The sequence below is a fragment of the Lactuca serriola genome, chromosome 8 (genome assembly GCF_051521515.1).
Source record: "Lactuca serriola cultivar US96UC23 chromosome 8, Lser_US96UC23_V15, whole genome shotgun sequence".
NCBI lineage: Eukaryota > Viridiplantae > Streptophyta > Magnoliopsida > Asterales > Asteraceae > Lactuca > Lactuca serriola.
Window position 1 is genome coordinate 126,607,679 of NC_136415.1, and position 26,677 is coordinate 126,634,355.

The 26,677-nt window shown below is 39.5% G+C and overlaps 1 long non-coding RNA gene across 3 annotated transcripts; it reads left to right on the top strand.

The window, feature by feature from the left end:
- Positions 1-6,976: 6,976 nt before the first annotated feature.
- Positions 6,977-9,242, top strand: LOC145069646 (uncharacterized). 3 transcript variants are annotated; one of them, XR_013689594.1, is made up of 6 exons: positions 6,977-7,173; positions 7,709-7,824; positions 7,982-8,125; positions 8,215-8,351; positions 8,549-8,911; positions 8,988-9,242. It is a non-coding gene; the product is annotated as an uncharacterized LOC145069646 (long non-coding RNA). The 3 variants fall into 3 exon arrangements; XR_013689592.1 differs by having other exon boundaries at positions 7,982-8,015; XR_013689593.1 differs by having other exon boundaries at positions 7,982-8,015; positions 8,549-8,901.
- The last annotated feature ends 17,435 nt before the right edge of the window (positions 9,243-26,677 follow it).

The following is a 26,677-nucleotide window of genomic DNA, read 5'->3' on the forward strand; positions in this document are numbered from 1 at the left end:
CATATTATTTAATTAGTATTGATCAAGAATTAATTTGGAATTAATTATGTGATCAAAAGAGACTAATTAAATATATAGGGATTGATTTGGTAAATCAATGATTCTTATAGTGTGGGCCAGTTGTTATTTAGGATGGGCTAAACCAATATGGTAGTCCATGGAGGTTTAACCCATGGAGCCTAAGTAATATGAAAGGTCATGGGTATTAGGGTTTGCATGGATGTAACCCTAGACTTTGCCACACCATAAAAGGACTCCCTTAGCACCCAAAATCATACACTAGAGTTCTTCGAGTTCATTAGAGCCGATTTTGGAGCTAGTAAAATCTCTCTCAAGTTATCCTTTGTCTTAGGTGTGTTGTGAACTGTTTGAGGCATCACACCTCGGGTGCTAAGTTCTTAAAGGCCAAATACAACAAGTTCTACTGTAACATCCCAAAATTGAGACCCATTTTTTTTTTTGTTTTAGAGTGTATTACTTGTAAAAACAGTTAATGGAAAACAACATTGATATCATTTCAAACATAAAGTCACAAATCATAAGTCTCAAAACCATATGATCAAATAGTATAATATCAAAGTACAATCCCAGGGTTCTCAAATGTGGAATATCATGTGTGAATGTGTGATGCGCTGCTACCCCGCCGGCTCCTGCCCCTTAGATGAATAGGTACCTAAAACCAAAACTAAAAACCATAAGCACAAAGCTTAGTGAGTTCCCCCATCATACCCATACCAAAATAATGCATAATCTTCGATATCTTTCAGCCGGTAACTGTCAGGCATAGCCAGGAGCTGGGCTCCTCCTCGGTATCTTTCAACCGGTAACTAACCTCCCCTTCTGTATCTTTCAACCGGTAACTGGGAGCTAACGTCCCCTTCAGTATCTTTCAACCGGTAACCGGGGACTATTTCACCCCTTACTACTGTTAACACATACCAAGCATAGTAAACTTATCAAGCACAATAATCATATCAGGCACAGTAGTCATATCTCATATCAACACTAGATAATTATCACAAAGACAATCATCTATCCAACACTCTTACTCATGGGTCAGCATTGTGGCCGTAGACCCACTCCTACTAGGAGAAAACTCACCTCAAAGTCATGTAGTGTCTGCACTGATCTCGGTATGAAAACCAACTCTCCTCGAATCCTCAATCCTTACACAACAACTTTTCTAACTTATCATATCATACTCCTTACCCTTACAAGGGCCAACTCAAGTCCAAGACAAGGTCATGGTCAACACCTTGATCAATGGTCAATCCTCTGGTCAAATTCAACATCTGGTTGACTCTACTCGCCGAGTTGGTCCGCCAACTCGCCGAGTCCCCATGTTCACCTATTGCCATAATCCCGTCCTTACTCGTCGAGTCTAGCAAGAGCTCGAAGAGTTTGCATTCAACAACACATCTGACTATCTTCAACCGACTCGCCCGGTTCGTCCTTGAACTCGTCGAGTTCATCTTCATCCATATAAAGATGTTCAGTCTACGACTTTCTGAGTTCTCCTTGAACTCGTCGAGTCCATCTTCATGTGGTTGGGACATTTCCTTGAACTCATCGAGTTTGTTCATCCACTCACCGAGTCCTATGTTTTCCAGGTCCAAAACAAACCCCCTAGTAGGCTGAGTGTTCCTTCCACTCAACCAAAACCATTTCCAAAAGATGTTTGGGGGAAAAGTGTGTCCCGACTCGCCGAGTCACCCAAACAACTCGCCGAGTCCCTCCTAGTCGAAAACTATACAGTCGATTATAATGGGTCTTAAAGTATCAAAACCATAGATCTAACTTCCTAGGGTCCATTTCATATGTAAAGCTACAAAATTGATGTCCATTCATGGGGTTTTTCGCTCCAAAATCCATAAAAGAAGGTCTACAAGATGCATGGGGTGTTTATGGCAACAAAGTTAGCACCTTTATGCCATAAAGACCCCCAATAGCCCCATATCCGAAGTACAACTCCAAGCACACCCAAAAATCCGATTTTTGCTTGTTTATACTCATAAAAAGCATAGAAATTGCCCCAAATCAAAATCTAAGAGATAGATGGTCTAGGTTCCAACTTTTTACCTTGAATGAATCTTCTAGATCTCCTTGCTTCTACTTGAACTTCCAATCTTCCTTCTTCTTCTCCAACTTCAAACACACACACAAAAAGCACCAAAAGGCTCAAGAACACTCAATAATGGTTTAGGGTTTCAATGTAGGGTTTCTCTGAGTTGGGAGGGTGATGGAGGCTAGTTTAGGATGAGATAAAGTGTTTAAATATGGTGCAAACCCTAAACATTAAGGTTTTGTCCAGATAGCTCCTACTCGCCGAGTCGGTCTCCCGACTCGTCGAGTAGATGATTAGAACCCCCGCATAATGTCGAGTCTACTCGTCGAGTTGGGCCTCCAACTCATCGAGTCCTAGAGTAAATTACAACATTACTTGAATTTAAGTACGTAGCAGGAACCGAGTGTTACAAATCCCCCCCCCCCCCCCACTTATTTTAGATTTCGTCCTCGAAGTCTGCTGCTGAGCCTTGAAAAAGATCGGGGTAGTGCTCCCTTATCTCGTCCTCCAGCTCCCAAGTCCATTCCGAACTCTTGTGGTGCTGCCATTGCACCTTCACCAATTCCCTTATCCTTCAACTTCCTGTCGAGGATAGCTACTGGTCACTCGATGTAATTCAGGTTGTCATCCACCTGAATGTCCTCAAAAGGCATCATTGTCGAATCGTCCACCAGACACTTTCATAATTGGGAGACGTGAAAAGTGTTATGAATCCGACTGAGTTCGGCTGGCAGGTCCATCCTATACGCCACCTTGCCCACCCGGGCTGCAACCCTGAAAAGTCCAGTGTACCTGGGGCCCAGCTTGCCCCACTTCCTGAACCAAATGACGCCCTTCCAAGACGACACCCTCAGGAGCACCATATCCCCGACCTGGAACTCCAGGTCTGAACGACGCCTATCGGCATAACTCTTCTTCCGACTTTGAGCGATTTGAAGCCTGGTCCGCCCCTGTTGGATCCTCTCTGTGGTCTTGAGTACCACTTCGGTACTCCCCATGACCCTTTAGCCAACCTCACCCCAGCATATCGGGGTCCTACACTTCCTCCCATACAACATCTCAAAGGGAGGACGGTCAATACTCGGATGATAGATGTTATTATAAGAAAAATCAGCCAAAGGAAGGTAAGTATCCCAAATACCTATGAAGTTTAAAACACACGCCCGTAGCATATCCTCTAGAGTCTGGATGGTCCGCTCACTCTGACCGCTCGTCTGCGGGTGAAAAGCGGTGCTAAAGTGCAGACGAGTACCCAGCTTTTCATGAAACTTCTTCCAGAATCTGGAAGTGAACCGCACATCCTTGTCGGAAATCACCAAAACTGGCACCCCATGCCGAGCCACTACCTCTCTAATATAGATGTCGGCCAACTTCTCGGCCGAAATGCTCTCCTGAATCGGAATGAAATGGGCGTTCTTGGTCAAACGATCCACAATGACCCAAATTGAATCCACTCCCTACACGGTCCTTGGAAGCTTTGTGATGAAGTCCATAGTGATATCTTCTGTCACACCTCGGCCGTCGGCGGAAACATCGGGTAGTGTAACGTCATTTTTCGTATCACAGTTATATAACATACATTGAACAATACTAAAGAAAATACATACCTTTATTGATGATTGAAAGTTACATTATTTTTTTCCTAGTATTTAATAAACAGAAAGATAATAGTAAAACTTCTCTTGTTCGAATACATACCAGCTTTTCAAGTTCCAGAAAACACATGCATTTTAAAAATACGTCAACATAAAGTTGGTGAGTTCACAGGTTTTGACTCCATAAAATAATACATTTCCACACATTCAAAAGTATAGTTTTGAAAGTATCATTTTGATTCTCCAACATTTAGTATGTATATTAGGTATAATAGTATACTTATCAATTAAGTGTTATACCTAAACATGTCTTAATCCTAAAGTATAACTAGGGGAAAACTTATAATTAACATTAATACTTGTATACTACAAGGTATAATGTTTCTAACAATTTGCTACCATGAGCCTGTAACCGCTGCTATGAGATAATACCTCTGATAAAACAATACACTCATGATTTACCATGAGAAACAAACACACTCATGATTTACCATGAGAAACAACGCCGTACGCTTTATCGACGCCGGATTAATAACAAATAAAAGGATAGTCCATCACTTGCTTTTGGTTGACTGTAGCTAACAGTCACAAGTGGGGCGGTCAACCCGTATACTAATTATACACGACTTCCTCGCTCACACGGGATTAACGGTTACAGTTCAGAGGATTTCCACTAAGATCCCCAATCTTAGTTGATAAATACAATTACTCATGTAGACTTTGATGGGTTCCTATAGCTCTAACAACAAAAGCATCTTCATGTCTAAAACCCTAAGTTTCTAGACTATGCTTTTAAATATTACTCCTAACTTCATAATATTTAGGCAGTATAATAACTATATCTTGAAGTAAAACCAGGTTTTATCTTGACCTAAAACCAATAATAACAACATATAACGTTTCTAGTTTTATCTTGACATAAAACTATCAATAACAATACCAAGTTTTATCTTGACATAAAACTAATAATAACAACATATAACATATCCAGTTTTATCTTGACATAAAACTAATAATAACAACATATAACATATCCAGTTTTATCTTGACATAAAAACTATTAATAGCAACATACTATATAACTTAACATTTAGAACTTTCGAATATAACTTCGGTATTATATCGCACACAACACACACACACACACACACATATATATATATATATATATATATATATATATATATATAATCCTAAGTATAACTCAAGATCTACATTAGTAAATTAACATACTGATAAGTTAATAATAGTTGTATGTATTCAAAATGTTATATTTAGAACAATCATATCCCGGTTATCATAACTATATACTATCATATAGACATAATAATAACATATATATATATATATATATATATATATATATATAATAACTAGCATGCGTTTTGCCCTGAAATATTAGAAAGTGGGGCCATGAAGCTCACCCTAGTAGCGTGATTTTATGTTATCTAAGCAATACGGTCAGTGTGCGAGATCGTCGGGACTCGGGATGCAGAATGGCCTCAGCAAAGGAGAGAAAGGGAAGAAGTTTTGGTGTAAGAATGGATGAAGTCGGGCCTGCTATTTATAGTAAGGTTTTTAGAAACTCACGTCGTGAGTGTCATAAGGCTCACATCATGAGTCTTGCATGATCACCCCGTAGACTTGCCATTTGCGTCCCTAGCTTCGGAAGGTGGCCATGTGACTCCTCACGTTGTGAATAAACCCTTGTTCACGTCGTGAGTTTGGATTTTATCCCCTCGTAGCCTCGTCACACCTTCTAGATTCCGAAATGTGGCAAAATGACTCCTCACGTCGTGAATAAACCTTTGTTCACGTCGTGAGTTTAATTAGCTTAGGGTTTCTGAAAGCTGAATCTTCGGAAGGCCATAACTTTTGCATACGAACTCTGTTTTTGACGTTCTTTATATGCACGTGTAGGTATTTACGAGTACTATAACTCTATTTTAGACTTATATAGCTAATTATAAGTCTATTTTAAATTCCTCTTATTATAGAGATTTATAGTGTTCGGTTTATCATAACTTCTTCATGCGAAGTCAGATTCAGACGTTCTCTATATTTTTGGAATCGTATGGACGTATATTTTGAGTTGTATCATAAAGAAAGTTCATATTTGTATTAGAATTTATCATGAAATACATAGTACATTTATCACATTACATGATTAGCATAATCACATGTGATTGTTATTGACCTATTTTGGCTAGTGTTACATCTTCCTATTTCCACAACAGAATATCCTACAGTTGAATCTTGCCATGAGGCCTTTGGTGCTCAGCCTTGACCTTCCTGCAGGTTAGGCATCTCTCAACGAACCAAGCTACATCCCTCTTCATGCAGGGACACTAATAATCAATACGAAGATCCCTGTCTATCTTCGTCTCCCCGGGATGGATAGAAAACTTGGATTTATGTGCCTCCTCCATCAATTCCTGGCTTACACCTCCATGATATAGGACCCACACTCTACGGTGTAGAATCAACAATCCACGACTGTCATAATCGAAGGAGGAAACATGGCCCACAACTACGATGTTCGCCTCATAAGGCTTCAGCTGCCTCGAAGTGTAGGCGATAACATGCCCCCTCCGCATCAATACCACGCCCAAATCGGAGATAGACCACTACAAGAAAAAGGGGCTTTTGTGACTAAAATGTTAGAGACTGATTAATCAGTCTTGGATACGATGTATCTGGGACTGATGAATTAGTCTCAAATACTATCTAGGACTGATTTCATTGTGTGAATCATTAAAGACTGATGACACTTATTCGAGACTAAAATGTAGTCCCTAATCTGTTTGATCTTGTTTATGTTTGGTTGGAACACATTGGGGGCTGAATTTCAGTATCAAATAGTTTAGTGCCAACTTTGAATTTGGATGGAAAGTTATATGGGACTGAATGTCATTCCCTGATATACATGTGTCAATTTTGATAGTGCATTGAACTTATTAGGGACTGAATTTCAGTCATTGACACAACTGAACCAATTTCTCCTCTGGATGGGAAACTTTCCAACGACTGGATTTCAGTCCCTAATAAACAGACACTATTTGAAATTTGAATGAACACTTACAACTAACTAAATTTCAGTCATACATACTTAAATTATTATTTTAACTAATTTTAATAAGTTCAAATATTTAAAAAACCTTATTTCATAGAAAAAAAAAAGAATTCTTCAAAATATTTAAAAACCCCAAATGTAAAACTTGAAAAGATTTTTGAGAAACGCCTCTCTTTCTTACCTAGCGGGAAAATAAAAAAGCGTATCATAAAATCCCGATTCATCAATTCATCAATTCAGAAGCTGAACGAGTCTTCTTCGAGGTTCCCTGTTCCGTGCACACATGCTCTGCCGCACAACGACTATAACCTAGATCATACGCCTTGCTCCGCCGCTCCATCTCTCTTCCCTAGTTGTCTCTGTCTGTTCGACCCTTTTTCCCTGCTTCACCCTCTTCCTCCCTGTACAGCCCTAGATCGTATGCCCTCTTACGTGTAACTGTAAGTTTCACTTCATCTATGTCATTTTGTATTATATATTTTTTTCCTGTATTAGACATATGATGAATTTTATGTTTTGGGTACTGTTTGTTTATAACGATTTGATTTCTTAACTCCCAGTAGTTTAGCATCTACTATCAAATAATATTTGTTCGTCACTTGTCTTTTATGTTTTGTGGTCTGACTGTTTCTGTAGAAAAATTGATTCCTTACTTCATTATAGTTTAACATCTACCATCATCCGGTCATTCCCCTTCGTCCCCTCTATTTCCGTTTGAGGCCTTGAGCCCTAAATCGCCAAATCCCACTAAATCAGACATCTTCATCTTTTTAATCTTCTCTGATTTAGGTTTTCAGTCTATATATATATATATATATATATATATATATATATATATATATATATATATATATATATATTTTTTTTTTTTTCTTTTTGTTAGTTTTTCGATAGGTTTTCAATCTAGATTTTTTTTCTTTTTTGAGTTTGTTTTCCAAGCTGATTGTTTGATTTTGATTGCGAAAAATGTTTCAGGATTTTGTATATTCACTATGTAAGGCCAAACAGGATATGAATGACAATTTTCCTGGTTATTTGATACTATTCTCGAAGAACACATTAAAGAGTTTTCTAGTTATATGAAAATCGAGGTATGTACAAGTTAAAGATCAGTTATCGTTTTTGTTTTGATTTTTTGTTACAGGTTTCTTGGCTAATCATAAATATAAAGATCAGTTACCATCAGACATCTTCATCTTTTTAATCTTCTGTTAATTTTTCATTTTTTTTTCTAAAATTGTCTTATAGGTTAAGATTGGCAAGCTAGTGACTGCTATATGAGGTTTGTTGCAAACTAAAGCATCATTGGACCTTAAATTTGTCATTGTGGAAGACGTATTGGCAAGAAGATGATAGGATTTATGTTTTTTTTATTTCACATGCAGTAGTAGGGTAGTATCTTCTTTCTTGCTTTGTTACACTAAATGAAATTAGTTTATTTACATCCTACATTTAACTTACATTTCCTTTCTGTTTTTCAGCTGTTCAACCTTTGACCCAAGAACAGGGCAGTTGATTTACCATGTTGTTGAAGGTGATATAGAAGATGTTATTCGTGCATCGTCCACAACAAGGAAAACATTTGATGAGACTCTCTGGCCTGGAATGGCATGCTCATGTAACTTTCTAGGTTTATTATTTTTGGAGCATAATAAGTTGGTAACTATGGATATTATATCACCCATAAAGATCTCATATATTATTGCGTGTTACTGGTTTCATGAAATGGTGGATTCAAACATAATATTAATTATATATAACTTTCAAAATCTAGAAAAAGTTAAACCAATTTTGGCGTTCTTTTATGTTTCACAGGTTGGACATAAAAATCCATGGCCTCACAATTCAAGATAACGCCCCTCACTGTCTTCTCAAATGTCCAAGATGCCATGATAATAACAAAAGACGAGATTTTTGGATCTGTACAATCAGTTCTATAACTCAAGTACGATAAGGTGCTTTTACTCAACATCATGACAACTGCAAAAACGTTAATTCGTTAATGCGTGCATTGAAAGATGGAACTGTGTTGACTAACTATTTTGCAGCTTTTAGCGGTTGAACTTTTTAGTAATATTGATATTTTTGTTGCATCATTTCTTTCTGGATTTGATCATTTAACTTTAGTTGAAGGTTTTGATGGAATATGTGGCAATGTGTTTATCGTGGTTAGTAAAGGTCTCATTCTGATTTTCTTATCTTTGGTATACGGTTTACCATAAAAGCTTCTAAATATATATGTTTGTTTGTACAGAGCAAAGGGGTGAACTCAAAATTGCAAGATCAAAGCTATGGATGAGTTGGGAATTGGCTAGGCAGATGTTGGGGTACACGACTTTTTCCTTTTGATTGTGATGGTTGTTTTTTTATGTATATTGGTATTGCATGTTTGTCCTCTCATTATAGAATGAGAAACTTTATCACTGAGGTCTTGTGCATTATTTTTCTTACTTTTAAGCCATTGATGTGAATTTAACATATTGAATGTATAATATTATAAATGACAATTTCCATAAAGTAGAATGTTATAGTGTTTATGATTGAGGTCTTGTGCATTATTTTTCTTTAACTGATTATTTTAATTTGCTTTTTATTCTTTTATAATCCTTTTAAGTTTATAAAAAAATGGAACTGATTTTGTAATTTAAGACTGAACTTGATAGCATCAAAGACTAATATTTAGTCCTTGAAAGATAGTATAAGAGACTGATACGACACAAAATAGAGATTTCAATGAAAAATATTAGAGACTGAATAATAAATTATAGAAGGCTGATATTCAGTCCCTAAAAGATAGTATCAAGGACTGATATGTCATCAACTCAGGGATCTAAAGAAAATAAATTAGAGACTGAATGAGATATTATCAAAGACTTATTTTATGTCTTTGATACTATGATGAATTAAGGACTGATTTTCAGTGCTAGATATATAAAAAATTGAGTATCTAAGACTAGGTCCCGGGGACTAGCTAAATCAGTCCCTGATTACAATCAAAGATTGATTGTTGACCATCGGAGACTGATTATGTCAGTCTTTGATACCCCTTTTTCTTGTAGTGGACGCATAGCAATACACCACAAAATCCTCCACGTCCTCTAGCAGGGCAAGATTCGCACCTCACACAATCGCTGTCTCAACATCTCGAATGCGGCCTACTACTCAGACCCCCAGCGAAAGACCACGACTTTCCTTGTCAACCGGGTCAAGGGCACGACTATCTTGGAGAAGTCCTGAATGAACCTTCGATAATAACCTGCCAGTCCCAGGAAGCTCCGAATCTCAGATGGAGACCTCGGGACCTCCCACCTCATCACGGACTACACTTTGGCCGGGTCGACCGAAATCCCGTTTTGGTTAACAAGGTGCCCAAGAAACTGCACCTCACGCAACCAGAACTCACACTTGAAGAACTTGGCATACAAGGTCTCCCTCCTCAAGGTATCCATCACCTCCCGCAAGTGCTCCTCATGTTGTTCCAAAGTCTTGGATTAGACCAAGATGTCTTCAATGAAAATTATCACAGATCGATCTCACATCGGTCTACACACACGGTTCATGAGATCCATGAATGCGGCTGGAGCATTGGTGAGCCCGAAAGGCATCACCACAAACTCATAGTAACCATATTATGTCCGAAAGGCAGTCTTCTACACATCCTCCTCTCTGACCCTCATCTGGTGATATCCTGAACGCAAATCAATCTTGGAGAACCACGATGCTCCCTAAAGCTGGTCGAAGAGATCATCAATCCTCGGGAGTGGGTAACAGTTCTTCACCGTTACCTTATTCAGCTCCCGCTAATCTATATACATCCGATGCGACCCATCCTTCTTCTTCACAAACAGTATCGAGGATCCCCAAGGCGAACTACTCGGTCTGATGAGTCCTTTGACTAACAGCTCCTAGCAGCTGTGTAGACAACTCTTGCATCTCAGGAGGATCCAACCGATACGGTGCCTTAGCTATCGGAGCCACACCAGGGACCAGGTCGATCTTGAACTACACCAGCCTCTCCGGAGGTATCCCAGGCTATTCCTCTAGAAATACATCCACGTACTCTCGTACCACTGTCACATCACTCACCTTCGCATGACCCGCCTCCCGGGTATCCATAACATAGGCGACATACCCTGCGTAACCCTACTGGAGGTAGCACCTAGCCCTCGCTGCTGAAGATAAGGTCAGTCTACGTTGTGGCCTCTCGCCCTGAATCACTAGTGCTCCCCCACCTGGGGTCCTAATCCTAACCAACTGATGCGTACAGTCGATCACTACCCCATTGGGGCTCAACCAATCCATCCCTATAATAACCTTGTTCCCCCGCAATGGTATGGGAACCAAATCTACCAAGTAGCGCTCCTCATACAACCTTAAAACACAATCTATGAAAATCTCTAACGTTGGCAATGACTGGTCGTCCGCAATCTCGACCTCTAGAGGGCAATCTAACATGCCCGATGACTCAAGAAACCTCTTGCTAAGCACAAGAGAGACAAATAATCAGGTAGTACCCGAATAAAACAACACTTGAACCGGGATACCGTTCGCATGGAACGACCCTAAACAAAACATATAGAATAATACATCAATATCACAAGCGACATATATATAAAAATTAGAGAGAAGAAACCATACCCGTCACCACATCGGGTGCAGCGCGTGCCTCCTCGGCCATCAACTAGAAAGCTCGCCTCCTCACCACTGGAGCCTCTGACTTGACGTTCCAGCCATCTGTAATCCGTGTAGTCGCTAGAGTTAGCGCCACCACTGGCGTTGCTGTTGTGTCAACCTGGGACAGTTGGCCTTTTTATGGCCCCTCTGATTTCAATGGAAGAAAATCAGGTCTGACATCTGAACAGTGGGGACAGGAGCAGTACAATCCCTGCCAAAATGCCATGTCTTGTCGCACTTATAGCAGCCTGATCCCGACCCAGTGCGGTAAACTCCCTCGTGTGACCTACTGCACTTCCCACGGTGGTCCCGGCCCTACTGGCCCTTCGACCTGGCGTCGAATCCCTTGGGTTTCTTCCCTGAAACTAATGGGTTTTATGCATAATAACATTCCTATGTGCTCATACAAACCCTAATGCTTGGATCTAGGTTTCTCTATTGAACATGCTTTGATTCCAAGACTTACAAACCCTAATCTAGCATGCAAATAACAAAAAACAACATATAGAATCAGATCTAGATGTTTACCTCTTCAAATGTTGGCTTAGATCTTCTTCTCTTCTTCTCTTGAGCTTAGAGTCACAAATGCAACTCCTCTAATGGTTCACAAATCCCACAAGCAAGAAGGTAATATGAGAGAGGGTGAGAGAAGCTAGAAATCGTCCTAGGGTTCTCTTAGAATCAAGTGGTAGCCGATTTCAATGCCCTAGAGGTCTTATTTATAGTTACAGGCTACTAGGGTTTCAGTCTAAACCCTAATGGACAGCTTAGCCACCAAGCAGCCCAAGGAACCTTCTAGAATAAGGCCTTGGATGAAAATATGATGGATACCCATCATAATTTCGTTCCCCTTAAGTCCATTAGGTTTCCTTAACCCAAAACTCAACTATCATACATTTGACAGTCTATACCCCTTTATTCAATTAATCTCTTTTGGTCACCAAATTAATTCCTAATTAATTTATGATCAATACTAATTAAATAATTATGATTTCTCCTTCAATATATTATTCTTATAATATATTAATAAATCATAATATTCTCTCTTTCTCCTTAAATTACCTTGTCAAGTTGCTTTGGAGAAGGCAACCCAAAAGGACCATGCACAATCGGGTCAAGTACATACCAAATATAGTTACGGACTTAGACACTATTCCAACAGTCTCCCACTTGGATAAGTATAGTAACTATATCTCACATACGACTTAAGAATCCGATTAGCAATCATAGCTCTTATACTTCACTGTCAACTCTAATCAACTTGTCCTTTAGATAAGGGATCGTACAATCCTCTGTTCTGGATATCATGCTGACAATGCTTGTTGTCCAGTATTTGTTCCTTGATTTCCGATTTGTTTGACATAGAATTTATTTGAACACATCATCTTTTTTCTGACCGGGCCCGGCACATAAGTCAAAACAAATCACCAAGTGGCCAAGATATCACTTTTATTCTCATAGAACAAAAGGAACAGATCAACTTCGACTCATATGCATCCATTATTCTTTAACTGAATCACACACAATAATGCATTTTATAACATCAAGTTACTGATGCGTTTACACATTATCAATGTATAACCAACCAACAAACAACAACAATATCTCTAAGTTTTAAGACTATATGATATTATCGCTTTGCCATCACTTAATGGTAAAATACCACGAAGTGATACAGCATACTCGGGTTTATTCCAATGCTCAAATCATACTCATAAGCACTCATGAACTTTGCAGCAAACCTTTGCGATGTCCAAACCTTTTAGATAATCTACAAACAATTAATGACAGTCTTCATTCATATCTACTTCCAAAATATGACCGACTGTGGACCTTTTTTGAATAATCCTATCATTCAGAAAGTCAAAACATGCAAAATGGAAACAATAGATAAATAACCAACACAAGATAGTAGCTTTACTCATAAATAACACAATTTTATTTATTCATCAAATGTCAAGTACAAACTATCCATTACACGTTTCCTATCTAATCCAAACTCATATCATCCTTCAGCCCAATGCTCCTAGCGCGCTGCAAGTGTTTGGCCCTACTCAGTCCCTTCGTAAGGGGATCTGCTGGGTTTTCTTCTGATGATAGCCTCTTTACAACGAGGAGTCCCTCTTCTACCTGATGTATGATAAAATGGTATTTTCTATCAATATGTCGAGATCTACCATGATCTCTCGGTTCCTTGGTCAAGGCAACCGCCCCTTCATTATCACAGAAAATTTCCATCGACTCCTTTATGGATGGCACAACTCCAAGGTCTCCAATGAAGTTCTTCAACCATATAGCCTCCTTTGACGCTTCGCTCGCCGCAATATATTCTGATTCGCATGTTGAATCAGCTACGGTCTCTTGCTTCTAACTTTTCCAAGTCACTGCTCCTCCATTTAGGGTAAAGACCCAGCCCGACTGCGATCGAAAATTATCCCGATCCGTCTGAAAACTAGCGTCACTGTACCCTCGTACCCTTAAGTCATCACTCCCACCGAGGACTAAAAACCATTCCTTGGTCCTCCGAAGGTACTTCAGAATATTCTTGACTGCAATCCAATGAGCTCTACCAGGGTTCCCTTGATATCTGCTGACCATGCTCAAAGCGAAGGCCACATCAGGGCGAGTACAAGTCATAGCGTACATGATAGAGCCTACAGCGGAAGCGTAAGGTACTCAACTCATATCAACTATCTCTGCCTCTGTACTCGGGCTCTGAGTCTTACTCAGCTTGGTATTGCTTTGGATTGGCAACTCCCCTTTCTTGGAATTTTCCATACTAAAACGCTTTAGTACCTTATCCAAGTATGCATCCTGACTGAGTCCTATCAATCTCTTTTCCCTGTTTCTTACTATTCTTATTCCCAGAATATATGCAGCCTCTCCGAGGTCCTTCATAGGGAAACATTTCCCAAGCCATGCCTTGACCTCCTACAAGGTTGGGACATCGTTTCTTATGAGTAGTATGTCATCGACATACAATACGAGGAAGCTCACTATACTCCCACTGGCTTTGACATACACACAAGATTCATCTTCGCTTCACAGAAATCCAAACTCTTTAACCTTCTCGTCAAAACAAAGATTCCATCTGCGAGACGCTTGTTTCAATCCATAAATGGATTTCTCAAGCTTGCATACTCTATTTGGATGCTTTGCATCGACAAAACCCTCTGGATGATTCATATAAACATCCTCAGCCAACTTTCCATTAAGGAAAGCGGTTTTCACGTCCATCTGCCATATTTCATAATCATGAAACGCAGCTATCGCAAGCATTACCCTAATAGACTTTATCTTCTCAACTGGTGAGAAGGTCTCATCATAGTCAACTCCGGGAGTTTGAGTAAATCTCTTCGCAACCAATCGCTCTTTATAAGTATGCACTTTCCCATCCATGTCCGTCTTCTTCTTGAAGATCCACTTGCACCCGAATGTCTTGCGACCCGGTAGATTATCAACCAAATTCCAAACTTGGTTGTCGTACATGGACTGAATCTCGTTGTCCTTCGCCTCTTTCCATTTAGCAGACTCCGAGCCTGCCATGGCTTCCTTATAGCTGCTAGGTTCATCCAAATTTACTAGTGTACTATCACTAATAAATGTATCCCCTTCAGTAGTAATATGAAATCCATACAAATGGGGTGGAACACTAGCCCTAGTGGAACGTCGAAGAGGTAAGGACTCGTCAACAGGTTCAACAGAAGTTTCCTCCTCAAGTTGAGTGCCAGTGTTAGAGGCTCCTTCATCGCTTTGTTCTTGAATCTCTTCAAGTTCAATTTGCCTCCCACTGTCTTCTTGGCTTATCAATTCCCTTTCTCGGAAAATTCCTCTTCTAGCAACAAAGACAACATTGTCACTCGGTCTATAGAAAAGGTAGCCAAAAGACTTCTGCGGATAGCCGATGAAATAACACTTCTCACTACGAGGTTCTAGCTTGTCGTGAGTCTCTAGTCTTACGAAACCTTGCAGCCCCAAACCTTGATATGTGCCAACGAGGGAGCCTTCCCTGTCCACATCTCGTGAGGAGTCTTGGAAACCTTCTTGGTGGGAACTAAGTTAAGGATATGGACGGCAGTATCTAAGGCATACCGCCAGAAAGCTATTGGTAACGAAGTCTGACTCATCATAGAGTGAACCATGTCCAACAAGGTCCGATTACATCTCTCAGCCACACCATTCAATTGTGGCGTCCTCGGAGGCGTCAATTGCGAAACAATTCCGCATTCTTTTAGATAGTCATGAAACTCAAGACTTAGGTACTCTCCTCCTCGGTCTGACCGAAGCATCTTGATTTTCCTGCCCAGCTGATTCTCCACTTCATTGTTAAACTCTTTGAACTTTTCAAAGGTTTCCGACTTTTGCTTGATTAAGTAGATATATCCATATCTGCTATAATCATCTGTAAAAGTCACGTAGAAGCGGCAAGCATCCCTTGTGGTGGATCTAAAGGGCCCACACACATCGGTGTGTATGAGATCCAATAAACCCTCACCCCATTCACAAGTGCCAATAAAGGGTGACTTGGTCATCTTCCCAAGTAAACAAGATTCACACGTGTCATCGTCCCTAAGGTCGATTGACTCCAACACTCCATCCTTTTGGAGTTGGGCTATGCGTTTCTTGTTGACATGGCCAAGGCGACAATGCCACAAGCATGGTTTGTCTAGACTAGTAGACGAATCAATATTCAAAACATTATTTCCTAAATTATCAACAATCATCACAGATTCATAAATCCCGTTACAAGGTAATGCATTGAAATAAAAGACACCATTCAAATAAACGTTAATAGAACCATAACTATTATCAAAAGAGTATCTGAAACCTTGTCTAAACAACCCGTGAAATGAAATAATGTTTCTTGCCATATCTGGCGAATAACAACAATTGTCTAAATCTATCCCTAAACCATTACTCAACACTAAAGAATAAACACCGACTTTGGTCACAGGCGACGATCTTCTGTTTACCATAATCAGGTCCATCTTCCCATGTTCCACCTCCCTACTTCTTTTTAGGCCCTGCATATCAGAACAAATGTGGTAACCACACCCTGTATCAAGAACCCATGAAGTAGCAAATGATGAGTTATTAGATTTAATAGAATACATACCTGCAAAGGTGGGCTTAATCTTCCCATCTCTTATGTCTTGCAGATATTGTGGGCAGCTTCGCTTCTAGTGGCCCTTTTGGTGGCAATAGAAGCACTCTGCTTCTTTGGGATCGGAAGAGGGTTTAGCAGGGCCAACTTTGGTCCCACTTGAGGACGAACCATCCCGGGGCTTTCCCTTATGGTGGCTCTTACATGGAGCCTTCCTCTTTTTACCCTTTCCTTGACCTATTGCCATCATAGGAGCGGCCACAGTAGGGGACGGTGCAACGGATTTGTCCTTGAGGTTGCTCTCAGCAGTCCTCAAGAGTCCTTGGAGCTTGCTCAAGGAGACCTCCTCTTTGTTCATGTGGTAGGTCATCCTAAACTGGTTGTAGTAGGAGGGCAAGGAGTGGAGGATTATGTCGATAGCCAAATCCTCATCAAATTTAACATTAAGTTTGAGAAAACGATCAACATACCTCTGCATTTTCTTCAAATGAGAGGTTAGGGATTCTCCACTCCCCATCTTAGCGGTGATCGTGTTAGTAATGATCTCATAGCGCTCTTGCCTCGCGCTCTGGTGATACCTGTCCAGCAAATCCTGATGCATGTCATACGGATACATGTCCTCATAGGACTTTTGGAGTTCGCGGTTTATGGTGGCCAGCATGATGCAGTGAACTTTCGTAGCATCACGCTCGTGGGCCTCAAAGGCGGCCAACTCTTCAGGAGTAGCAACATCTGGGATGATCTTCTCAACCTTTTCATCGAGGACATATTCTTTGTCCTCGTAGCGTGTGATCATGCGAATATACCTCATCCACTCATTGAAGTTTGAACCATCAAATGTCACTTTCTGACACAAGTTCATCAACGAGAATGACCTAGAAGCATTGTTGCTGTTGTTGTTTGCAGACATATGAAAAAGGAAAGGAACAAAGTTTGATTAGAAATGAATCCCTAATTAAACACCCAAATGAGAAATTAGGACTAGGATCCAACAACGTTATTTACAACTTAGAAAGGGATGCCGTACTCTAAAAGTAAATAAGTTGAAGGTAAGTGAATGACGATTCACTAATTCTCACCATGAAAAACGAAAAGGCAATTTAGGTTTTAAATGTATTGAAAACTCCTAGATCTTTGAGATTCATTGAACTCTTCAATGGCATGTTTAAATCTCGATATGCATTTCAAATTTGCAACTGGGATACCGAGGATCGCAAACAAATTGTGAATAACCATGCGAATCAACATGGTGCACTCAATGTCTCTATCACCTAATCAATGTGCCGGTAAACCACACACACTCCATTGATCTATGACAAACATCGAGTCACCCTTCGCTACCAATGTCATCCCTAAATTGACGTGCCGGTTAACCACACGCGCTCCATCAACGTTTGACAAGGGTACGAAGTGTAATTCCATGGATTAGCATCATTTTCACATTTTACCCTAAAGTAACTAAGATTGGGAATTTGAAAAACATGTAGTTACTTTGTATCTTACATTATACTTTTAATGAGGAGAGAGTTGCCCTGTCCTACCCGTTCGCCTAACGACCCTCCACAAGTCAAGCAAGCGGTAGGTGTGAGTGTACACCCATTAAGCGCCATTTTATAGGCAACAACCTTATACTCACCTTATAGACTGACTTCGTGAATGAGGCCTACTAACGATAAGACTAGAATTTTAAGTTATACATATACATATATATATATATATATATATATATATATATATATATATATATATATATTAAGCTTGTAATTATATATAATAGTATAGGGTTGAATTTTAAACTTGTAAAATTCTAAGGGTTTGAAATTTAAATTATTCAAAATTAAACTTTTAATCACAAAATTCAAATTTCAAAACTTGAGAGCAAGTTTTGAACTTTTCAAAACATAAGGGATCAAATAACAAATAATTCAATTAAACAATTAAATTCATAATTATCTATATTTGACCTAATCTTATTTTAGTCATTAGATAATTACCAAATAATTTAAAATAATTCATATTTATCATATAAATAACCAATATTCAAAAGATTTGAAATTATCTGTTGTTTTGGCAAGGATAATCATTAAATTTAGATAAAAATCGGATTTTAACTTCAAAAAACGAATTAGGCATTTAAATCCAAGTCAAAACAGCAGCTAAATCCTGAAATACTCTCTGTTTGAAACTCGAACTCGCCGAGTCAGCACTGAACTCGCCGAGTAGGGGCCAACTCGCCGAGTCCAGATACTGACTCGCCGAGTTGAGTCGGGCAGAGGCAGAAAACTCGATTTTTAGCAAACAAAACAGTTAAGCATCACATACAACTGAAACCAACCAAGGCTCTGATACCACTGATGGGTTTTATGCATAAGAACATTCCTATGTGCTCATACAAACCCTAATTCTTGGATCTAGGTTTCTTTATTGAACATGCTTTGATTCCAGGACTTACAAACCCTAATCTAGCATGCAAATAACAAAAAACAACATATAGAATAATATCTAGATGTTTACCTCTTCAAATGTTGGCTTAGATCTTCTTCTCTTCTTCTCTTGAGCTTAGAGTCACAAATGCAACTCCTCTAATGGTTCACAAACCCCACAAGCAAGAAGGTAATATGAGAGAGGGTGAGAGAAGCTAGAAATCGGCCTAGGGTTCTCTTAGAATCAAGTGGTAGCCGATTTCAATGCCCTAGGGGTCTTATTTATAGTTAAAGGCTACTAGGGTTTCAGTCTAAACCCTAATGGACAGCTTAGCCACCAAGCAGCCCGAGGAACCTTCTGGAATAAGGCCTTGGACGAAAATATGATGGACACCCATTATAATTTGGTTCCCCATAAGTCCATTAGGTTTCCTTAACCCAAAACTCAACTATCATACATTTGATAGTCTATACCCCTTTATTCAATTAATCTCTTTTGGTCACCAAATTAATTCTTAATTAATTTATGATCAATACTAATTAAATAAATATGATTTCTCCTTTAATATATTATTCTTATAATATATTAATAAATAATAATAATCTCTCTTTCTTCTTAAATTAACTTGTCAAGTTGCTTTGGAGAAGGCAACCCAAAAGGACCATGCACAACCGGGTCAAGTACATACCAAATATAGTTACGGGCTTAGACTCTATTCCAACAGAAACCCCAACAACCTGTCCTGTCTCTGTTTTCCTCTTCTTGAGGTGCTCTAAATCAATCTCCCTCTCCCTCGCCCTGGTAATCATGGAATCCAGAGTCGGGCAAGTAGAATAGATGACATGCTCTCGAATGTCAGCCCTCAACATATCATGATAGCAGGTCTTCTGCATCTCCTCGTCTCCTGCATACTGAGGTACCAATAAGGACCTCTCCCGGAACTTGGTGGTGATCTCAACCACAATCTTAGTAGTCTGCTTAATATCAAGAAACTCTATGGCCAAGTGCTGAGGCTCCACAGTCGGCGCAAACTCAGCCCTGAACCTGGTCACAAAGCTGACCAAGTCATAGCCTCAATGGATGGGGGCCCCTAGTGAATCACTCACTAACTCCCACCAATCTCTGCCTCAATCCCTCAAACAACCCGCAATAAAGCGGACCTTCGACCCCTCCAGGCAGAAGCTCGTCAACTATGCAAACTCATTGTCTGCAATCTATCTCCTGGCCACAATGGGGTCCTTCACCCCATAAAAGTATGACGCACCACTCCCCCTTAAAGTCCTTGAAGGACAGTGTGCGCGAACCCGACTGGCTGGACGCCAAGTCACTCCTCAATGTCCAGAGGCGATCCTCCATCAGCTCAATAATCCCCTCCTTGATCGACTTGAAAATAACTGGGGTCGCCTTAAGGATACCTCTATTGATCTCAGACACGATGAACTTACGTAGCCCGTCATCAACCTGATCGGATCCTACACCCGAGCCTGAGCCTGATCATAATCCAGACCCTTAACCTCCTGCTCCATGTCGCGTAATCGCCATAATGAAATAAAACGCATAAATATCAGGGTCATACATACTCTCGAGAGGTCTATCACACTCTCCAAGTGCCATGGTTCTTTCTTAGCCCTCCTTGATTCGAGTATGGATCCTCTGCTTCCAGTAGTATGGGACCATACTACCTTCCACATTTATCCGTACTTTCCTCAGGGATGGCTTTGACTTTTACCAAGTCCCTTATACTAACACTACTTTCCAAGCTAATATCATCCTAGGCTTGTCCTAAGGTAGTCTCTAACCTACTCTCTGCCGTCAGTTGCACAAGGAGTCCCTACCACCCTTCCTTAACTAGATTGCGAATACTATTACATATTCGCTTACTATTTAGTTAAACCTAGCTAGAACCCCTATAAGCACAAAGCAAGCAGCATTCGGGCATCGAGTAAACATAACCAAGCATAACCTAATCGGGCTATCCTACTGCCGACTAACCAACCCTAGCATATAGCTCAATAAGCTCATGCAATAGGCATATAGGGCATCCTTCCTAGATCCTTAGCTCTAATCTAGCATGCAGTTCTCGTAATCACATAATAGGCATACAAGGCATCCTCCCTAGATCCTTAGCCCCAGTCTAGCATACAGTTCTTATATCAACTAACTTGAATTTCTCCCTTATAGATGTATAATTCTGACAACTATGGTCTTCCTCATCCTTTTGGAAAAACTTTTCTTTATAAAGATGATATTCCACAAGACGATCGAGGTGAAAGATATATCCCTTCTTCATGTTGTAGTGGAACTTCACTTCCTCCACCTCCTCCAATAATTCTCCCTAACCCAAAAGTTTAAAGACTTGAAAAAATCAAGGTTACTCAAGCCCTATTAGCTAGCGAACACCAAGATGGAAGGTCTGTGTGTGCACATGTTTTGGAGATGAAGTCACACATTCACAAGTTAGGAATGTTAGGAGTCGATGTCTCAATGAAGATGGCTGTTGACTTGGTTCTTCAGTCACTCCCTGAGTCATATAGCGAGTTCATTAAAGATTACTATAGCGAGTTCATTAAAGATTACTATACTCCCCAAACTTCCATAGACATTGACAATTGAAACATTGGAAGTCCAAAAAGGCTTCTCTTCCTAATGGAAAGGGATCGATCATAGTCAACCCGGTTGACCAAATGGTAAAGAGAAGGGCTAAGTCTGAGAGTATCCCATGTGCCATTCCGAAAGAGTCTGTTTGTTTCTATCGCCAAGAGAAGGGGCATTGGTTGCGAAGCTGCCATATTTACCAGAAAGATCGCAAGGATGGTAAAGTCAAAATGTTTGACTCTACTTCAGCTAAGCCCGCTATCTAACTCCATTAAGTTCCTATTTGGAGATTCTTAATAGATGATGTTATGTAATTACATTTTGATGTTTTGTAGAATCGAAGAAATGAAAGGAAGCTTAAAGGAAGAGTAAGCTGATTCTGATCGTGAAGAGATGAATTTCGATCGCATGGTTCGATGATCAGAATTTTGAGCTGCTGCTTAAGAGTTATGATAGATTGCTTAGGAATAGATAACAATATAGTTTTCATTTGTATTTGCATTGTAAGGAAAAGTTTTTCTGTAGTTTTATAAATAAGAAAAAATTTTGATTTTATTTTATTCTAAGTTTCCTTACAATGGCATTTGTGAAAATTGTTGCTTATATGTTTCCATTGATAGAAATATTAGAAAATGGATTTGATTCTTTTGTTTGTGGTAGTGTCATAATTTACAAAATAAGGAAAGATTCTCATCACCCAAGTTTCAGTTGGATAGAAACTTGGAATCATGCAACTTGCATTGTGTGATGAATGAGAACTTCATCTTTGGGAAATTAAGGCTAATTCATTGTGCACATGTATATGTTCGTCAAGTGAAGGACTAGGAAATCTGGTACACTTGGTTGCTTGTTGGTCAGGTCCACCACAAAGAACGATTAGACTATTCGTTATGATTTACTAAAGTTTAGTAAAAATGGTTATACTTACAAGATTAAGTGTAATTCCAAATCATTGAAAAGGTTTCATTGTATGGCAGACCGAATAAGAAGAATCAAATTAGGTAGAAAGATAAAAGTTTCTCCAATCTAAAAAGAAGGGAGAGTACTTGAGTATCGTGTTTTATGATTATCTTAGCGATTATGAAACTATATCACAATTGATTCTCTAAGGACATTTTAGTGCATTTGTATGGCTAAGAAGAGGAATCGTGAATTGTCGAAATGGTTAAATAAAAAAGGTGAATCAACTTCGTTTCAAAATCGAGTCTTAGAGCCACACTACAAGATCGAGCCTTGAGTGACAGGACCTTATGAAAGATTTATAACACTTATCAAATGTAGAGTAAAATGTTTTCTGCTCTTGTACATTTAAAATCGGTAAGTTGTGATGTTTTTTTGGATAAAACAAAGACCAACTAAGACCAATTGTGTGAACTGTTTGTCTTCATGAGAAACCTAACTAACTCTTGAATATTTGTTTGTCAAGAATATTTCTTGACAATTATATGTCAAGAGGTCAGTGGGAGTCTTAAAGATTTTGAAAAGTTTCAAGAACTAATCAAGAGTAAACCAATTGGTTATCACTAGCACATGACTCGAGGTTTATAACCTATCGTGCTGTCATATTCTTGTTTTTGTGCTATTCCAGTTGGTTGACTTTGCATGTGTGGACTATGAGTTCTCAATTGTTTGCATAAGAACTTGGAAGCAATGGTAGGCCCTTGTGCTTCTAAGTTGCAAGAAATGAAGAATTAAACAAGTTCAGTCCATATGAGTTTGGATTTGTCACTAACCTTGTCTTGTGATTATGGTTTTGAGAAAATCATATGGATAGGAACATATACACCATAAAAATCTAAGTGTCATAAGGTTTCTCTCCAATTCATGAAAATGATTATGAGGAAACGCTTTCACTAAGTAGATTTTAAGGAGATAGCAATTGTGTTATTTGCATTCTCAAATTTGATTATGATTACGACATCCCTCTTCATAGTTATGAATTGTGAGAAATGGCAAAAGGTCTTAACATTTCAGACTTATGGCTGTAAGTTCTAAAATTGTTTAGACACACATATGAGCTATCTAAGGAAAGGTGTGTGGATTTGAGAAGCCTAGATAAAGTCTATTGAAGCATCTCGTATCAAAAATCTGAACTTTGGTAAGAAAGTCAATAAGTATTGATTTCTAGAAGTTCAGCTGATTTTTGGGTACATGTCAAAGCTAGTGGGAGCATAATTATCATGGTAAGTGTTGCAAGTTAGCAATTTTAATTATAGAAAAAAAAAGTTTAAATTCGCAAAGTTGTAGGGTTTGAAAAGTTGTTTTGCTATAATTAAGGGAGCGGACTTCATACTTCATTTCAAATCTAAATGCTTAGATTGAGATTTTAATTGAATTTAGTCATGGACACATGTGAATGTTATTTTGAAATGATTCAACAGAAGGAAATTCTATATGTGGAAATATTATAGCAAGAGAATGGTAAAGTATAATGTCGTTATGTAAGACATTATGAATCGTATCTCACATGCTTCGGGTATAGGATCGATTGCATATGCTTTAATATTAATATGTTCTAATTTTCCAAATTCCTAGTGCATTAAGAGGGAAAAGGGACTAGAACATGATATGAATAAAATGGGTAAGCAATTATCGAGGACAATTTGAGGTTTACTAAAGATTGGTTGCTTATGGACAGTTGGAAGTATAGTGTATGTTTTGGAAGGTCCATATCGACATACTCTGAGAAGAGGTAACATTTGTTCAGAAGTGCTAGTCATATGGAATTATGGAAATGTTCCATATGTGGACGTTAATCATAAAATATGTGAAAGATTAGAAACCTTAATGCAAGAAGGATGTTAAAAGGAATGTACTTTGAATATGAGACTTCGCTTCCATGGAATTGGTCTAGTAACCAATGTCCAAAGGGAATTAATAAGTTATAAATCAAACTTGAAGATCGATTAGATCTTTGTAACAGGTATTACGATGAACACAAAACAATAAATAACACAAGTATGGATCAAAATATGTCGAATGATTAGATCAAACAATCCTCAGCAGAGGTCGACTAAGAACTTCCGCTGTAGAGGATTTAGGGTTACAAGAACGATAATAAACTTGCTGAATAATACTCTGATCGTTCTATTCTGTCGTTAATGTCTAAGATGCATGCAAGCACCTATATTTATACTAAACCCTACTAAAGCTCACGGATGGACAGGCCCATACCGGAGATACAAACTGGACTAGCTAACGAGCCCAATAGACGCAACACTTTATACAAAACACGACCCAACAATCTCCCCCTTTGCGTCAAATTGGAGCGAGACTACTTCTTCTTCTTACTTGGGCCAGCAGCGGGAACTTTCTTCGTAGTATCAAACAGACGTGAGATTAGAGCGAGAATAGTCTGTCTGAACCGAATGTACCATTGTATCATGTCATCAAAGTACTTGACATCATCCGTTGTGTTCTACTTGCATCTGTGGATGATCCCCAAAACATGCTCCAAACAGGCAGTGGTGTAAAGGTGTTTGTTAGCCAAGGCGAAAAGACATTTCTGTCCTTCGTTCCTGGTAAACATGACCGAATTCCTCCTTGAGTCGATTTTACCCATCTGCATTTGGTTGAGATCACTGGCAGAGCCAACAGGAGATATGGTAGGTTTCTTCTTAAACACGCTCGCAATCTCCTGATCCATCAGTGCAACTTCCATGATGTAACATACGAGCATCCTCTTGAAATGGTCGATGATCAGACCGTATTCAGCTTCGTTGGTGAGGAGGATGTTGTGCAAGATAATCTAATCATGGGGATTAAGGTTTGGAAGATCTGCAAGGGAAATGGCATGTTTGGTTTTGGCAGATCCCCGAAGTACCTTGAACCGAATGTTGATGAAGTTCGCTTCACTATACGGCTTCAAGACCCGAACGTTGACAATTTTCTGAGCGCTCCAAGTCTGATATTGGGGTTGAGAAGCCTTTAGATAGAAATTGATCAAATCCCGATCAACCTGTGGATGAGGATGAGGGATTTCTACAACGTTGGAAAAGGCATGTAAGATAAACGCCTTTCGGGTCAGTGGCATGTCGAACTGTGAGTCGAAAGTGTTGGAACAATCTAGAGAGATCACAGGTTCCAGCCACAAGATACTCGGTGTGTCAATGGCTTCTTTAATCATCCTCTCGAGAGTCGAAGCAGGAAAAAGAGTTTTCCTACTCTCAAGAAGGTCGTGGGCTTCCTTCTATTTTTGTTCGGCTTCTTCAGCCTATCTTGCCACACGAGCACTGATATCAGCATCATTGTTTCGACTTTTTCGCTTCAACAAGTCAGCAATTGTCTCTTTATCTTCATCTTCTTCCTCCTCAGCAATATTTTTGCCTTTGTCTTTCACACCAGAACCGGAGGCTTGGCCTACTGGAGGAGGTTCAGTAGTGTGAGTTGCCGTTGAGGTAGAAGGTGGTTGAGACATTGTTTCCTTCTCTCCCCCTTGTTTCGGAATGGACACGAAATCAAGTAGCCCTTCGATTTTGCTGAGTAGTGCAAGGGCGGGAGCGAGCTTCTCTGCAAGTTCACGCCTCACAGTATAGTTAAGAATTGGATCATGTGCTTCGAGGATGTTGGAGATGGCAGAGTGGACATCCGAAACACACAATTTTATCACCTCCCTTTCAGACCGAAGAGAGTAAATCTCCTGTTGAGAATTGGAGAGTTGAATGCTCTTGACCTTCAGAGCAGTGGTCTTCCAGGCTAGAACATCCATAAGAGAGTTCTCTGCAGCCAAATATTTTGGAAGCTTTGAGAGACGGTCTTCAATGGTTGTGCGAAAGGCTGAGTTGTCGTTAGAAGTTGATTGACGAAGAGAAGCGAAGGACTTCAACTCAGTGGAGACTGAAGTTGCAAGCTGTTGAACAATAGGTTCCAGCATAGTCTTGGCAGCAGTGGCACTCTCCTGTAAAGACTTCAACAGGGTAGAGGCATCAGAAAATAGTTTATCGACTTTTTCGGTCGCATCCTGACAGGCTTTTATAGAGGCATCAATGGCGGAGGTTGCAGAAGCAAGAGAATCTTGTTGATCTTTGGAGAAGGCATCAACAATTTTCTGAACTGCAGCTTCAGAAAGTGATGACTGAGATGTGGAAGAGGAGGCGATGAGTGAGTCAATCTTGTCATGGAGCTCCTTGAGATGTCTTTTGGTGACA